Below are 19,380 nucleotides of genomic sequence, written 5' to 3' on the forward strand. Positions count from 1 at the left end.
ACGAGTCTTTGCAGAGTGGGTTTTTAGCTTTAGCTCGATATGTGGTACCAACAATAGTAGGAACAAAACCATACGTCACCTCTGGCTTCGTGCACGGGTAAGGGGAGGGAGGGCTTTTACCAGCGTCCGGCTGTAGCTTGAAAAGCCAACGTGGTCGGTGTCACCTCGGTGGCGGGATTTGGAATAGAGCAGCGACCGTACGTCCGTTCTCCTGGACCGACACGTCCTCTTCCCTTCCTCCTGTTTACAGGCGAAGATCTAGACGATGGGGTAAGCAGCTCAACGTGCACCACCACACACAAAGCACACACAGCAATTAGTGTTTACACAGCACATCCAACATCTCCTCTGACGTTATGTTTTTACCTACAATGTTCCCACAGTACCTCACTCGACGGGTCCGATTCACTTCCTCTGGCTATGGTTGTTTCGCGTAGTTAGAGGGTTGGCGTCCACCGTCTCGGCAGCTCCCGTTTGTTTCCACAGAGGCCCGATCTTTCCTATGGCGAGTACAGACAACAGAGACACGGCACAACACTGCAAAAAGCTTCAGGTGCACTCACGTCAAATTGGTAAACTCACACACTGCATGTCACACACTCCAGTGAATAATAGGGTCCGTACTCTTCACCTGGCTGGATCTGCTCTGGGGGGAGGCTTGAGTCGCTACGCCGAGCGATGTCCTGCCCAGTAGTGGCAGCTTCACAACACAACGCCAGTACAATCTTCAATACTTCGGCTCGCCCACCCGTCACAACACACACGGTGGGGCCGCTAACAACAGGTAACACTTTCACGCTGTTATTTGAATTCGTCACAACAGTTGTCTTTTAATAGTACTCACAAGCTCTCGTATCGTTGACCCGTCTTTCCTTCCGTTCTTTTCTCTCCGGGGAACCCACAGAATATCCAATTCCAACGTTCTACTTCGCCCAGACCTTCTGTGAAACACATGCAGTCGGTACGTATCAATTCACTCTAATACTGCTTTTTCTCACCCTCCTTCGGGTCCTTGTTCTCCTCTTCCTCCTCTTTGCAAGCGGATTCACAATGGGTTCAACCAGTATCTTTCCCACACTCGTATTCCAGCTCTCCGTTCACTCGCAGCGTTCTTCCCAACACAACAGCACACTTCCTGTATTTCCACTCCTCCTTTTATACTCCTCTTCCTTGTGTGAATCACCCATTCAGCAATCGCCACGTCGTTTATACACCTGCGGTCGATTTCATTTGATTTGGGGGTTCCCGGGGATACCCGGAAGTGACTGTGTTTCTAGAAGTCGGTTCCGCCCTACCGAGTCACTCCGTGACAAATATATTTGTAAAACAGATACGTAAAGGGTTACCAATAGCATTGATTTATTAAAGAAAAAAAAATCTAATCAAATCCTCTAGAAAAAAAGGCACTTCTGAGTGTAAGGACAAAAAGGGCATGTGTTCTGCACAGGTTGAGCCCTATCTGTGCACGTGACTGACACTTACAGTCAATTTCTATGGCATTTTGTAAAAACAGACATTTCAAAATGCATCCAAAACTATAACAAATTACTATTTAACATAATATTTATTTTTAATCTCCTTTCAAATGTTTATATAAAGATACATTTACAAAATGTATCACAAAAGTAATGATTTGAGCAGTTGTTTATTTCCAGGAAAGTGAATGGGTCTCTATAGGAAATCTGCTGGTCGAAATGATTTAATTCCTAAACTGTAATTCTTTTATGTTTTTTTTTTTCTAAAAACCGATGCCTGAATTCAACACCTCGCATCTATATCAAAATCTAAAAACAATTTAAATCTAATTAGATCATAATGTATGTGAATTTTCATAAAAAATTGATATTTTTCACGTAAGCCAATGGTGTAGTTGAGGATTTTAGTGGTAAACGGGTACAAAAGTACTTCAAATCTCTCAAAACACAGCATTAATGTATAGATGAGAAGTAAACAAAAAAATATATTATTTGTATTATTGAAAAGTATATTTTCTTACAATTATGCTTTCAATTTTGGGGTCATATAGACCCCAAGGGCCAGAAGTGTAAACAGAAAACGAGGAGCGTTTGAGGGTTAGTGTTTAATGGTAATAATAATCAATAATAATCATACTAAGCTGAATCATATTGATTTTATTGTATTAAGTGAAATAATAGTGTCAGTTTAATTCCTTATTGTTTGATTGTCTTCTAGTTAGTACATTTGCTGTTGGGTCACCTTCTGGTCCCTTACTTTTTTATATAACCCCTACATGATATGATAAAAATATTTTTTCTTGACCATCTGGTTTCATTTCCCTCTCTGTCCTGTTTTTAGTTGTTTTCAATTTTCTGTTGGTGCCGAGTAATCAGTTTGAGTTCCTCTTTTACATAAATATAAATAAACCTGTCAGAATGAAGATTTTATTGATTGAAATGCACTTTGTTGTCTGTGTCACTTTTGGCCTTTGGATCCAGTTTCTATCCTCCATTGAATGACTCAAATTGAATTATTTTAACAATAGTTTAAACTGTTTGCCAAGTGTTATTAAGCCAAAGTAATGTTAATTCAAGTTCACCTTTTTTCCCTGTTTATCTGACAAGCAAGGCAGGCTAGTATTCGATCTCAGGATGCCCAAAGCGCCCGTAGTAATCCAAATGCTCCAAATAGTAATTAAACATCTAAAATATTTTTTTCTGCGTGGTTTACATTTTTCTATTTTCCAACTTCCGTTCTAACTAAATCATCAAAGCCTACACAGAATGAATCCTAGACAGCATGCAGTCCCAAAAAACAGCAAACTATTGCTGGTGATGGGAACGAGACCACCTATGCCGAGTCTGAGTCGAGACCGAGTCCGTTGGTTTTTCAAATACAGTCGAGTCAGAGTCAAGTCAGTCGAGTCTTTGAGTAAGCAAGTCTGAGTCGAGACCGAGTCTTTAGGAGTCGAGTCCGAGTCGAGACCACGACCGTAAAAACATGTCAGTTTTCATATTCATGATTTAATATCACCTCAGTTAAAGGGGCCATAACATGAAAATCTGACTTTTTCCATGTTTTAGTGCTATGATTGGGTCCCTAGGTCTGCTATCATCCTAGAAAATTTGAAAAAGATCAACCCAGTAACTTAGTTTTGGTAAACCATTCTCTACAAGCACATGAAAAACATTTTTGCACACACCTACTAAGTGGCAATTTTAACATGCTATAATAAATTATTTATATGGTATTTTGAGCTAAAACTTCACATATGTGCTCTGGGGACACCAAAGATTTATTTGACATCTTAAAAAAGTCCCGTGACATGGGCCCTTTAATAACCGACAGTTAGGCCTACAGACTAAGCTAGATTGGGAATTGTTTAGAGGATCAGTCTTAAATATGGACTATGCTTTTACTATCATTAAAAAAATCCCTACCACATGCATCATCTAGATACGATACGATACGATACAATACACTTTATTGTCCCCTTAGGGAAATTTTTTCTTGGGCAGTAGTGTGTGCTGCATCTTCACAGTTATAAAAATCACATATATCGTCTAAGATTCACATGGATATGTAGTTACATATACAGCCTCACAGTCGCACAATCCATATACCACCTCATCATAATTCCTTAGTTAAGGGATTTGCAAGAAAACCACCACATGCTCCCATAATTACGAAATCACATAAGCCACCTTATAATCACATAACATCATGATCGCAACACAGTCGATCACTTATACCACCTCATAATCACACAGTTAAAAAAAGAATAACATATACACTCCAAAATCACATTTTTAGGAAATCACATATACCACCTTAATCACATGGTTAAAAATCACATATACCACCCTATAATCACATAATTAAGAAATCACAAATACTACCTCACAGTCTGCCATGTGAGCATATTGTCAATGTGAATGCCAAGGTACTTATAGGAATGCACCTGTTTAATTGGGGTGTCATGAATAACCAGAACTGTGGGCCCAGACTGCTCTGGAATCAAACACCAGCTTTTCTGGGGTTTTTTACATTCAGGATCAGTTTATCGGTATCACACCACTGTACAAAGTTTTCTATCTCATGATAGGAAGGATGGGGATCTTTGTCCTTGTACAGTAGGCTCAAAATGGCTGTGTCGTCTGAAAATTAAAAAATGTAAGTTTCAGTATGTGTGCTCCTACAATCATTAGTGTAGAGTGTAAACAACACTGGTGAACTTACACAACCCTGAGTGGCACCAATGTGTGTTGTCTTTTGATCAGAAAAGGTGTTCACGCACTTAGTGCGGCTAGTTAAAAAAGAGTGGTACCATTTGATCAGTAAGGGGTTAACATTCATCTGAATCATTTTCTCAATCAAAAGGTGAGGTTGAACTGTATTAAAAGCAGAACTAAAATCTACAAAAAGCAAATGTGCATAGGCATTGTTATCCTCCAGATGTTTTGAAATCAATGTGTGATGCTATTTACAGCACCATTTTATGCCTATAGGCAAACTGTAGTGGATCCTGCTGTGAATCTGTGTCAGCTCTGAGCATGGAGACCAAGATTTTTTCTAGGCATTTCATAACAACGTATGTCAATGAAATCGGTCTGTAATCATTATTGTCCTTTTGAACATGAGTTTTTTGGGACAGGTGTTATAACAGATTTTTTTCCACAGACTTGGGACAGTGTGAGTGCTTAAAGACTGCTGGAAAACAGGCCACCAAGCCAGGGTTAGTTCTTTTGCAAAAGTTTTTAACAAGAAACCAGGAATGCCATCTGGACCAGTGGACTTTTTGGTGCACACCTGTTTAAAGACAGACTGCACCACATGCTTTTCCACATAATTCCAGGCCACATGGGATGGATTCCAGGAGGGTGTTTCTCACTCATGGGAATAATCCTCTATCTCGAACCTGCTGTAGAATGTGTTTAATTCATTTGCTTTATTAAGTTCGTCTGTGGAGATAAATGGTCTCTTGCTAGTTCCCATGTTAGTTATGGCTTTTCACAGTCTTTTGGAATTTGATGTAGCAAATTCTTCCTCAATAATGTCTTTTTGTCGCTTTCGAGCTGCCCGCAGCAGCTGATTGAGCTCTTGTTGTATTGTTTTTAGTTGCAGTCGATCACCACTCCTAAAAGCAGCCTTTTTCCTGTTAATTCACTCCTTCACCTCTTTTGTTATGGTTTATTGTTTGGGTACATGATAATGTCTTTTTTTCCACAATATTATCAACACAGAAAAGAATGTAACTTGTTGTAGAGTCAGTGGTGTCGTCTATGTTTGTGCTATGAAAAATACTCCAGTCCGTGCAGGAAAAACATTCCCTGAGTGTCTCTATAATGTCTGCCGACCACACAGCCACACTTTTGGTCAGTGGTTTGTTTTGCTTGAGCACAGTGTATGGTATTGTGGTCAGAGTTTGCTAAAGGTGGCTTTAATTTAGCGATATATGCATCCTTAATGTTACCATAGCATTTACTGTATCAAGCGTCTTATTTCCACGTGTTTTACTTGTGACATATTGTGCAAAGCCAGGGAGGGAAAGTTCCAGTTTACAGTTGTTAAAATCACCCATAATAAAAAATGGGGGCATTTGGGGTTCGCTGTAGCTGACAGTGAACACAATCCGTGATAATAGAAGCAGCTCTCGCTGCATTAACACTTGGTGGAACGTATAGGTTCCTTACATTTTATATAACTCCTGCATGATTTGATAAAAATTATTTTTCTTGACCATCTGGTTTTATTTACCTCTTTGTCCACATGACATGTTTTGACTTGTTTTCAATTTTTCTGTTGGTGCAGAGTAATCAGTTTGAGTTCCTCTTGTATAAATATTGATTGCATTGCATTGCATTTTGTTGTCTTTGTCATTTTTGTCCCTGAATCCAGTTTATATATATTGACCAACTTGACACGCAGTCCCAAAAATCTATTGCATGAGGGTAATGGACCGTATACTCTTGCATACACTGCCAGTTTTCAGACAAATCTGGTATTGACCATATATGGGTTTGTATAGGTCTGGAATGATACCAGTTTGAATTTATGAGAGGTACCCTTACAGAAAAAGATGCATTTCACATGAGTAAAAACACATCACATGTAACCACAGATTTGCATGTGAATTTGCACATGTGAAATTTAATCTGTTAAAATCACATGTGACACATGAAAATGTGCATATGGAAAATGTGTGTTTTTGGAACATTTCCACGTGAAACACGTGCAAATTTACATTTGAAACACATGGGATCACAATGTGAAACCCAACAGTCATTTTATAATTCAATTTATTTTAAAATCATGTGAAACTGTAACTTTGTCAAATTATGTAAAAAATATATCTCCAAATGGCATGTACAATACAAAACCACACTCATACTTTGAATTAAACTGATTCAAATTGAAATTTTATTTGCAAACATACAATGCAGATATATAATAACAGAATCCAACAAGTGTTGTTTTATAGTCTAGTAATCATTATGATATATTTAACAAGAAAATCAACTTTCTGCTTTGGCTTTGAAGCTATGAATAATTATTTTATTTTTGTACCTTCATACAGTGAAAACCAATGATGTGACCTCTGTTGGTCCTCTGCGGGTTAACACATAACACACCAGTGATGTCGATCTGCCCAGGCCAGGTCATAGTTTGGAGGTATCTAATATTGTTTTCCATATGCATCAAACTTGTATCATAAAGTCTGTATCACAAAACATTGATAAACCGATAAAGAATCATGAAATGAAATTGTGCATCGTGTAGATTCTGAATATATTTTGAAGTTTTCCTCAAATCTTTTTCTGGTTTTCCTATTCAACCACAGTCAATGTCCACTCATGTCTCTCTGTAAATCTCTATTATTTTCAAACGTGACAGCAGACAGGTGTTTCACAATGTTGATAGAAGCATATAATCAGACGTTGAGCTTATCGGCTTTTATGAGCTTGTTTCATGTTCCTATAGGTTACTGGACATCATCTGTCCTGTGAGGTCATATAGACTCTGGTCAAGAGCTGGGATGCTGCTAATCTTAGATTTAATAAATCTTGTTTTTATCCCACCCAAACAACTCTCTGGCTCTGAGTATTTAAAGCAGCTTTGCTTTTGTGTCTCTGGTCTATAACACAAGACCAACATTAAACCATGCTTGTTCTGTCTCTGTTCACCTGTGTTGTGTGGTTCAAAAGTGGTCACTTCAAGTTTATATTCATTTTTAAACAGCACAATAATAATGTAAAAACAATAATATTTTTTTTCACATACTTTAGGAACAATTCATAGTAAAATATTTGATGGAATGACCCTAATCTTTAATCACATCACGTGTCCTCTCAGTCTCTCTTGAGTTACACTGGACTGAAAAAGTTTAAAGTTTACTTTAAGTGCTTTAACTTTAAAACAAAAACCTCGTTTATATGAATGATTCAGAACAAATGTAACTGATAGAAATTGGTTTTACAGCTGATCTATGTTGTAATGGCGCCCTCATGTGGTTTGGTTGTGAGCTGCAGACAGAAATGCTTGATTTGACTAAGCTTGATGATGATGATGATGATGTGCCATGAGTTTTTTATGTAAGTTTCAGTGAACAAGTAGCAGCTAGCTTTGAATGCAGAGCCTGACTGGGACCCAAAATATTTTTTTTCTGCAGCCCACCACACCCTTCTCACAACACCACACTGATCCAACATAAATGCTACTTTTAGTTTTTTAGGAAATCAAAATTATAATTTTACCTATCTGCCAATGACATCTTACCAACAATGACATAAAACAAGTTTAAACCTGAGGCTTTTTTCTGTTTTTGTGTCAGCAGATCTGAGGGTGAGGATCTCTTACTTTAAGTTTTATAAATCATTATCAAGAACAAATTAATTTGCTGAAAGATACAGAAAAGCCAGGTTACCAAAGGTGTAAACGGACTTGCTAACATAAGAAGGACAATTCCTCCAGAAAACAGCGTGAGGCGCTCTGGAGAGTTTACATTTATTTCAAACAGAAATCTTTTGGATTCGTTTATTGCAAAATTGGGAAAAAATAATGGACTGTATCGCTTTGTGGCAGCGCAGGACAAGAATTTTAAATTCTTGTAGTATTTTATTTTTAAAGCAACACTATGTAGTTTTTTTACCTTTACATAATGTCTCTAAAATTATTTCAGTGATATAACAATTTTTAACTGGACAAATTGTACTGTTGCTGCAACCTGAGCAACCTCCTAGCTGCTACAAGCACACTCAGAAAGTGGGGGTGGAGGGTAGAGCACACAGCCCCCGAGCCCCGCCCCTCCCCCTGCCTGCAGAAAGTGTCTGATACCAGGCACTCTTGCGCTTTTCAACCACATGGGGGAGCTGTAAGTCATTTTTACATGGAGACTACATAGTGTTGCTTTAATAAAAACCAGGGGACCCCCCTAATTTATATTTTTGTGCTTTATGGGGGGTCCCTCAATGCTTATAAAAAGTCCGAGACCACCCCTGCCCCCCTCAATTTGGACACTGCACTATGTCAAATTACCAGCTGCAATACACCTCTGGGTGTAACTCCAGTTTCCCAATCTGAATGCTAGAAACACTTTGAACTGTGTGAGTGATAAGAAGAATGCTAAATCTGCTTCTCACTCCAGACGCAGAAGTGAACAAACATATTTTAAGAAAACTGAAGTGAAAATTACACTGCACTAAATTTACTGAGCAACAGCTCTATTTATTTAATTATAAGTTTAATTATAATTTAAGTTTCTCATCACATTACCCATTTGTTAATTTCCATCCCACCCAAACACATCTCTGACTCTGAGTCTTCTGAGCAGGGACGTGCACAGACATTTTGAGGGGCAGGGGCTTAAGTGAAATAAAGGGCACTTCTCATAATTATGTATTTTTTTCTTTTTTTTTAAACAAAAAAGTATATATTAACGCAATTCTGACTTCCTTAAAATTTATTAAAAAAGTTAATTAATTTTATCTTCCTCAAACTCACGCAATCGTTTCATTTTCATAAGATGTCTACAAAATAATCAGTTCACACAGAAACCATGGTCTCCTTAGTATTCTAGGTTTATAGAGCAGCAAAGGAAACCATTAAACAATGTGCATGTTTTGAAAACATTAAATTACACATTAATTACAAATTTGTTAAAATGCTAAAAACAAAATTGCTGAGTAGTGCTACATGCCAATAAATGCTATATGCTAGCGTTTAGCTGAAGTTCTATTAGTCTGCAATTAGTTGTTAATCAAAATCTGTATTTTTGTCTGATAAGGGCTCAAAATATAAGGTCTGTTTACTAATGTGAGCTTCTGGCATGAGCCTCAGAGCAGAGCAATCAGAGCAGAGCTCAACATTATTATTCATGACCCTTTAAAAAAGGGCAAAAATAGACCATTTCATTCAAATGACAAATTCTAGGCTTGTAAATGGACATGTAAAAACGTTTCTGAATAATCTTTGCACTTAATAAAGTGCCTTCTTTGTCAAAGAACAATTTAACATATTATGGCAACACCTCCTATGGCACCTTTAATCTTAGGTTTCATATTTATTAGGGTTACACATGTCAGAAACAACAAATATAGATTAGGCCTATTTTATATGTTACTTTTTGGTGATGTCAGTAAAAATTCAGACTGGGCAAGTAAAATACTGAACCATCAGATTTCTCCCCAATCTACTACATCACTCCAGTATAACACATTATACTTATTTAACAGCCATTTCAAAAATGCAAACAAAAAAAGCTTACTACTGCGGTTAGCAATTATTTTATTGTTTGTGCTTTCTTATTTTATGAGCAGTCTGTTTACTACATAACGTTACACTATACTGTCTCTATACTGTCTCTTCAGGTTAATATGGGATTGTCGTGGAAAACAATGTCCCAGAATCATTATGTGTAATAACGTGTCCCATATTTTGTGCATAAAACTGTTAATATAAGAATGCTTTCTTCCTCACACACTTACCGGTAGCTGCCTGCAATCATGCATATCGCGTCTCATTCAGGCTGAGATATGGCGCTTCTTACAAGCGCGAATGCAGCGTACACGAGTATGACCAATCATAAAGCGAAGTAGGGTAGAGAGGCGGGACTTAGGAAAGGTAAAGCCAATCATATTAGCGATGTGAGTTTTGGAGGCGGGACTCATCGTTAACCGTTTGTGTACCACAGATAGCGCTATTTTTCTTTTTAAAAGAGTTTAAATCTCATTTAAATGATTCCTGAATAAATTCATGTTAAATTAAATAAGTAACAAGTAAAAAACACAAGAAACAGACAGACATCAGTTGTTATATGAATAAAGATCATATTATTTAAAAAAAAGCACCCCAGAAAAAAGGGCACTTTTTCTCCAGGAATAAAAAGGGCAGGTGCTCAAGCCCCCTTTGATGTCTATGTGTGCACGTGCCTGCTTCTGAGTATTTAAAGCAGCTTCTGGTGTCTTTGCTCTATTTCACCTCAGAACCACAAAGATTAATCTTTGTCTCATTACTCCAGTATAGAGAGCTACAGACCCAATAGTCTTTACCTTTCTCAATATGAGCTCTAACAAAAAACTTTTTGTGCATTGGCTTTACCAGTGGCTTCTTCTGTGGATGACAGCCATGCATGTCTCTTCTTTGCCCTGTATATCCGTCGTGTGGTGTCACAAGAAACACACCAGCTTGACTTTCTAATGATTTAGCCAACTGTGCTGAACTTGCATGATGATTTTATTCAACATCTCTCATCACTAAACGCTCTTGAGGGTGTTCTTCAGTGAACGTCCTGGAGATCACAGAGATCTTCCCACAAGTCCATCCTTTTTTAATTTTTGGATCCCTTTCGTGACAGTATTCAAACTTAAAAGGAGGAGTTTCAGGATACTCTGGATGCCTGGAACATACAGCAGTGATCAGCCAGATCATCAAAGAAGCAAAGAGAAATAAAAACACACTTGCTGTTGTCTGGCTAGATCTGGCTAAAGCCTACCCAAGCGTACCTCATCAGCTGATTCAAAGGGCTTTGGAACACTACCAAGTACCAACAGAGGTTGTCAAGCTGGTGATGTCACACATGGGCTCACTAAGAATGAGGTTTACAGTGGGAGACTTTACCACCAAATGGCAAAGGCTGGAGAAGGGAATCATGGCAGGATGCACCATCTCAGTGGTCCTGTTCGTGGCTGCTATGAATCTTCTTCTGAATGCAGGAGAAACGCAGTGTAGAGGCCCTAGAGCAGAAGACGGCACAAGACATCCTGCCTGTCGGGCTTTTATGGACGATGTGACTGTGATGACCCCGGCAGTTCAGGGAACACAGTGGATCCTGAGTGCACTGGAGAAGATGGCGACATGGGCACGGATGCAATTTAAACCAGAGAAATCCAGGAGCCTTAGTATCCACAAAGGAAAGTTGACCAGAAACACCTTCAGAATCCAAGGCTCAGAGATCCCAGCAATCCAAGACCAAAGAATTCGATGCCTTGGGAAAAACTATGACTACTCCCTGAAGGACACCAGCAACCTCAAAGACACCAAAGTTCAACTAAACATCTGGCTTAAGGCAATTGACACCAGCCAGTTGTTGGGGAGGTTCAAGGTATGGTGCTTTCAGTACGGGATTATACCCAGACTGCAGTGGCCCTTCCTGCTTTATGACTTTCCTATGACACAAGTGGAAGCAATAGAGAGGATGTGCAGCAAGTTTGTGCGGAAATGGCTGGGTGTTCCCCCTTCCTTCAGCTCAGTAAACCTATACAGCAAGACCTCCAAACTCAGTTTGCCTGTTTCATCAGTAGCTGAAGAATATAAGGTCACCAAGGCAAGAGCAGTCAGCACTCTACTTTTGTCCAAGGATAGGAAAGTCCAGCACGCTAGCAAGTTCATCAAGTGCGGCAGGAAATGGAAGCCCCAAGAAGCGGTGTCAGAAGCCGAAGTACACTGGAGACATCAGGAGATTGTCGGAGTGGTCTGCCAGGGCCGCATGGGACTTGGACACTACAGTACTAAGAGATGGAGCAAGGCCAACACCAAAGGCAAGAGAGAGCTTGTGGTGCAGAGGGTCCGAGAAGCAGAAGAAGAACACCGCCGTGTGAAAGCGGTAGGGCTGGCCTCGCAAGGGCAATGGATGCAGTGGGATCAGGCTCTTGAGCGATCACTGTCCTGGAAAGAGCTCTGGGAAATCGACCAAGGCAAGCTGGCTTTCTCGCTACGCGCTGTAGCTGACCTCTTGCCAACCCCAAGTAATTTAAAGATCTGGGGCAAGGAAGAAGATCCATCGTGCAAGAACTGTGGAGCAGGGCTTTGCACGCTGAATCATATCTTGACGGCATGCCCCAAATCATTGGGAGACGGCCGATACAGGTGGAGACATGACAAGGTCCTGACAGAAGTCGCCAAATGGGTGGATCTGCAAAGGGTCAAAGCCAACAGCAACCTGGCATCACAGTCTCCAGAATTTATTGATTTCCAGCGTGAAGGCAACCATACTCCCACGGTAAAGGCAACTGCCAAACACCCGCCATCCATTCTACAGCGTGCTTCTGACTGGAAGATGCAAGTGGACCTGGGGAGCAGGCTGGTCTTTCCACAAGACATTGCAGTGACCTCACTCCGTCCGGATCTGGTCCTGATTTCCAGGAATATCAAGACCATCTTCGTAGCGGAACTCACGGTGCCGTGGGAGGACAGGCTAGCTATCTCACATCAACTTAAGAAGGACAAGTACCAGGACTTGATTGATGAGGCTTTTACCAAAGGTTGGCACGCTAACATGTTTCCCATCGAAGTCGGCTGTCGCGGTTTCCCAACAACATCTTTGCGCTATTTCCTGCAGAAAGTTGGCCTGGATTCAAGACATCTGAAAAAAGCCACTAGGGAGATAGCCTTAGCAGCCGAGACAAGCTCAAGATGGCTGTGGCTGAAGAGAGCCCAGAGTTGGAACCCCTCTGCAGGCAAAGGCTAAGAGCTCTTTGCTGCCCCACTCAGGTGAAGCGTACAGGCTAAGGGGCGAAACGCTAGTGAACCTGAGACACCTGCTGATGATGCAGAGGGTTTCCAACAATGTGGACGCTCCACTTCTCATCGTGGAACGATATTCCATTTTCAAGTAGCTCTTGCAATTCCTGCTTGTAGCAAAGCATCATTGATGTTTATCTCACCTTAGCAATGCTTAACTAATTATCTTGAAACCTCTTTTGTTAATAAAAATAAATGTTTAATTAAACTATTTTTTTAAAAAAAGGAAATTGGTGTCATATTTACTAACAAATGGAGAAAAATCTTAATTTTCAAAGGGGGTGTACTACTCATTTATGCAAATGGATTCTAATAATGTGGTCTAAATTTTAAGACATCTTGCCATACCAAAAGTGGAAGTTTCTGCTCATACATTCCAAAATTGCAAACACTGTTTTAAACCACACTGCAAAAAATGATGTGTTAATGTTTATCATGAAATAATGCCTTTAAATGGCATTAAAAAATTAACACATCATTTTTTGCAGTGCAACGCTTCACATCAGGTTCCTTAATCTTGTGCTCAAAGGAAGTTTTGAGAAAGTTCTGAGTTGTCTGTAGTTTCTTTAAGTGAGACAGACACAGAAACAAGAGGAATGGATCAGAATGCCAAGAAAATCTGTCAGAAGTTGTATGATCCATCTGGCACATTGAGGCACAGGTAACTTACTATTAACTAAAGACAAAAGACTTTCATTAAGAGTTGAAGTTCTGCACTTCACAGTTAAATTAAGTTGGTGATCTTCATTTTGTTTTTCATTGCATATTTAAAATGAAATTGTATGCTACTTTGTCAAACATTTTATACAGTAATTGTACAATAAACATGCAATTCATTGTAGACAGCAGAGGTGGAAAGAGTAATAAAATATTCTACTCAAGTAAAAGTAAAGTTACTGGTCTAAAAATCTACTCAAGTAAAAGTAAAACGTAAGTCATTTTAACTTTATTCAGAGTAAAAGTTACTTTTTTTACAGCGGGGAGATGAATGATTCTAGTATAGTTAAAAAATGACAAGGGACTATTAATCTCAAACTAGTTGTTTTTAATTGTAGGAACATCTTTACATGTTAAGTGCAATAACAAAAAGTTAATAAAATAAAAAGCTTTTTTAAAATAAGAAACATTTATGTTTAATGATTTTTACAGGTGAGTAATATAAAATAATATGAGGTCAGCAGCTAGTAAATACAATCACTATAGTAAGGCTGTAATGGATGTATTGTTGGTAACATACATTATTTTATTAAACTATATACAGTATATAGTTTAAATGAGCATATAATGAGATGAGTGCCATGGCTATATACTTTTATCCTTTACACGTTTAATGTCTTCTATCTAGCTTCCCTGACCTGGGTACCTGATGTCTAGGACCTTTCTTATTTGGACATATGGTGCTGGCCCGGGAGTTTTTGGTTTCTGTGGTATCACCCCACCCTCGCGGTGGCTGCGTGGGTGCACTGGAACAGTCCTTCCTAGAATGCATTAAACTTTCCTTTACAAAGACGTGAAACTCATCGAGTGGTCAGGGATGCTCACTTTATGCTCACACAAAAATCGCTGCAGAAGATGCTTTCCAACAGGTGTTTTACCGTTCGTTGTAAACTTGTGGACCTATTTTTTCAAACGCCTCACACCCGTATATTCTTCCGCTGAGAGCTTGAATAATAAACACTCCAGCCCAGTTGGTGGCGATAATCCGCCATTGCCAATTGCAAGAATACAAACAAAGTTCCCGGCGCGGAATAATACCTCACAGCACATCTAATACAAGTCAATGGAGTTGGCAAAAACTACGATAAAACCTGTTGGAAAGAATCTTTTGCAGCGATTTTTGTGTGAGCATATCAGTGAACAAACCTGACTACTTTGCATTTTAGGAAGGATTGTTCCTGTGCACCTATAAAGCCATCGTAGAGGTGGGAGGTGATACAAGAAACACCTGAAAACTCTCAGGCCAGCATAATATGTCCAATTTTCAGTCAAAACCGTTCTATTTCATCATAAACAATCTGAAAACAGGGCTTTAAGTGTAAAATACCCAGCTTGTCCTTTAAAAACGGGTCGTGCAAATGAGCGGTAAAAACCAAGTAGGCAATTCCGCACTCAAGAGCATGAATCCTACCTTTTATAGGAATGAAACAATCGCTTTTCGTCAGTTGAAAGTGGTCACTTAAATATGGCCAGGGGTTTCTTTCATAAGAGTTAACAAACAATTTCTTTTGTAGATTTCCCTACCTACATCCCAAAATGAGTTTATGGTCCATGAGAAAGAGATTAAAGTCAACACTGATGAAGGTATCAAACAATTTCATACCATGAGCAGCAACACTGGATATGATTGTGGACACCTGAACCCCAACAGCTTCTAATGCAATGACGGCCATAAGGCAACGTTTACGCTGACCAATGAAGTGCCAATGAACGCTTGTTTCAACCGTGTCTACTGGAAGAGTTGGGAGAGCACTCTGATGAGTTTACTAAAAGCCAAGCTTGCCAGCGATCTTGATTCGACAACAGTCTACATTATCACAGGTGGGGTACTTGATGGAAATGTACGAATACCACAAAGGTAAGTCTCTGCTGACCTGTTGCTGTTTATACTGTATGTATATACTAAAAATAACAGGAAACATAAGCCTAGATTATTAAATAACAATAGGGGGTATGCACGCGACGTCACCTTCGGCGAAAGTGACTGCAGTTATGCCCACTGAGTGGCTAAAAACAGAGCGGATACACTGTGAAATCAGCGAAAACACGGGGAAAACGTGTCGTGTCAAATTGCGGAGAAGGGCAAGCTGTTGTGCAATAGACTGTACTTAGATTAACAAGATATCGGAGCTATCGTTTTACAGACTACCAAAAACACAGAAAGGAGAAGTAAATTGATATTTCGTGCCGACGTCCACAGACCACAGATGGGTTAACACGTTGCTAGGGTCACTATCAAGCAGAGGTTTTACTTTCTCTTTAAAGTATTTTTTCAAGTATTTGTATTTTTATATGTTTTTTTTTTTTTTGAAAAACACAAACACACCAAAGCATATAAATATCATCATTTTTACTCTTATTACATTTCATAAATACAAGTTTTTCTTTTACATTTAATATTTAAGTACATTAACACACTTTTACTCAAGTAGAAGTACACAATTTTAATGTAATTAGGTATTAAATAAATTTTAATATGCAATATTAAAGAATACAAAGTATGATTGTATGCCTTAGTTAATGTATTGAAGTAAATGTATTTTTATGTTAATGTATTTTTCCCAATACAAACATCCTAATAAAGCACAGATGCTTGGAAAATGTAACTAATGTAACAAAGTATTGTTTTACTGGCATTTTTGCAGCAGCCGCTACACTGTAAAATTTTGCTGCCTTAAATTTTTTTGTTGAATCAACTCAGATTTACAAGTCATTTCAACTTACTATTATTTATCTTGACTAGAGATGAGTTGTTATAACTACAGGTGAGTTGTTATAACTTATAAAATTAAGTTGACTTTTCTCAACTATATTTTATAAGTTGTGACAACTCATTTCTGTTGACATGACTTGTAAATCTGAGTTGATTTAAAAAAAATTAAGGCAGCAAAGTATTTTTACAGTGTATGAAAACCAGCCATTTTGTTGAACGTTTTGCCACTCAACAAGACAAGCTCTCGCATGGTCACGTGGAAAAGTGACGTCAATGCATACCCTCTATACTTTAGAGTCTCACTTTTCACTTTTTTTACATGGCAATAACATATTCTGGTATATTAGTTAAGTTTTACCTGTTATAAAAGAATGAATTTATAATGTTTAATAGTGGAACTGAAGGTTGAATTAAACATGAAGTGCACGTGAATGTTGTCATCAGAACTCGAAATGCTCTCTCGCGTAACTTCATGTGCCTTCTGCGGAAGCTCAAATCAGACAAAATTTCAAACTAGCATGAACTGCTTCAAGTCAGCCATACACGTGCTTGCCAGTCGCCATTTTAAAAATTTTTGAAGTGACGGAAAAGATATGTTTAAATCATCCAAATTTGTGAAGATTACGTATTGGTTTTTGAAGCTCATATTGGTGATATCTGTTGGTAAGTTTTATTTAGCCTATATGCGTAACTGTAGGAAGCCTTCTGTGTTTTTCTTAACTTATTAAAACAATAAGTTGTTACAATAAGACGTATAGTAATTTTTGCAAGATAGCCTTTTTGTCATTAATGAGTGATTATGGAGTGAATGATAATGGTGTCCTCTACTAACAAATATAACTTTTACCAGTTTTCTTGGTTTCTTTGATATTAAGTCATCTTTAAATGGATTGTTCACCCAAAAATAAAATTTCTGTCATTGTTTGGACTTCTCACCCTTATGTTGTACTAAACCAGTATGTGTTTATCCTTTTGAGTAGATATTTTGATAAATTGATGGCAAGTACACAATTGATTGCCATAGTATTTTTTTTCCTACTATGGAAATTAATACATGATGCAACTGTATGCGTGCTGGGCATCATTTATCAAAATATCTTATTTTGTGTTTAACAGAATAAAAATCTCCAACATGAAGGTGAGGGCATGATGACATTTTCTGGACACAACACATGTTGGTTTATATACATAAACCTATTCTGTTGTTAACTCAACAGTGAGGTAAAACAACCTAGCATTGCATTGTAACAACCTAGAAGAGTGTAGCCTACCTATAAAACCCCAGCTAAAGCACTTATATTATGCGTTGGTTTCTACATACAATTCTAGACATTTTTAATCATCGTTCATGATATAAAAACCATTCTTTAAAAATAAAACATTGATATCTTTAAAATACTGACTTGAGTAATATTGAAGTCACTAGGCTAAGTGAAATCAAACTTTGATGCTCCAAATCTCATTATTAGATTGTGAGACTTCAGTCTGGATTTTACATGGTCACATTTAACAAATTAATGTTAAAATTCGGATGATGAGTCAAGATGAATAAAAACATTAAGTTAAATTAAATAACGACTGTCGGGATCATGGCCGCGCAGAGACCTTTGAAGGGGCAGGTGCTCAAAGTATAAAAAGGGTACTTTCCTCGCTGACACACAATTGAAACAAATAATAAAGCGAAACAGAGAAGAAAAGACCATTTTAAGTCTGATTTTTTTCTTTATTTTCCTTGCAAATATACAGAAAAATCTATAGGCTATAGACAGTTTTATATATTTATGCACTTGGCAGGCACTTTTATCCATAGTGACTTACAGGGCATTGCAATGTATACATTTTGTGTGTGTGTGTGTGTGTGTGTGTGTGTGTGTGTGTGTGTGTGTGTGTGTGTGTGTGTGTGTGTGTGTGTGTGTGTGTGTGTGTGTGTGTGTGTGTGTGTGTGTCAACATGCAGTTTTGATATTATATGATATTATATATTGCATTGTGACATTTAGATATTATTAGGATTACAGTTTTGTGTTTTTTGTAATATTTAAAATATAATTCTATTCTTATCCTTTTCTGAATTGATTATTTTTAATTATTTAAATAATAATAAAAACAGTATTTATGAGTATAAATCAGAGAATTATAAAATCAGTATTTTTATGGCTATGTTTATATATATGTTATGATAGTAATTTGAAGTATGAATAGTTTTTAGTCAAAAAACAAAGACCAGACCCCTCGAAGCCTGTTAATCTTTTCTCCTCCAAACAAGTTTTAGGTAATAACCCTACTGAAAAATCCAGCTAAGACCAGCATATACTCGTGAGCTGGTTTTAGCTGGTCTCCAGCTTGGTTTTAGCTGGTTTTGCTGGTGTAGGAAGCTGGTTTTGCTGGTGTAGCAAGCTGGTCTAGCTGTGTTTTGGTCACGTTTTAAGCTGGTCTAGCTGGACTTAGCTGGTCAGGCTGGAAGACCAACTGGCCCACCAGCATGACCAGCTTTGTCACGTTGGGAGGACCAGCGTAAACCACCTTAAACCAGCTAAAACCAGCTACCAGCTTATGCTGGTCTTAGCTGGATTTTTCAGTAGGGAATTTGGCACAAATTTGGCTATATTACCCAACATCAGCTCCCATTGTCTTTGATCAAATCAAAATGATATTGGGGTGGTTTCCCAGACAGGGATTATCTTAAACCATGACTAGGCCTTACTTTAATAAGGAAATATAACTAGTTTTAACAAACATACCGTACTACAAACATTACTGGCGTGCATTCTGAAGCAAAACAAAGGTCACTGAAGTATTTTAAGATATGTCAGTGCAAAGGACTAGTCTAATCCCTGTCCGGGAAACCGGCCCCTAAAAATATATTTTTTTACCGCATTCATCGTATCTCGCTCTTCCAACAAACTCTTTGTGCACGCGAACCGCACATACATGACAGGTGCATGAAATCAAACTCCTCCGTACCTGGGGCCTCAT

Source organism: Misgurnus anguillicaudatus, chromosome 19, assembly GCF_027580225.2.
Source record: "Misgurnus anguillicaudatus chromosome 19, ASM2758022v2, whole genome shotgun sequence".
Classification (NCBI taxonomy): domain Eukaryota; kingdom Metazoa; phylum Chordata; class Actinopteri; order Cypriniformes; family Cobitidae; genus Misgurnus; species Misgurnus anguillicaudatus.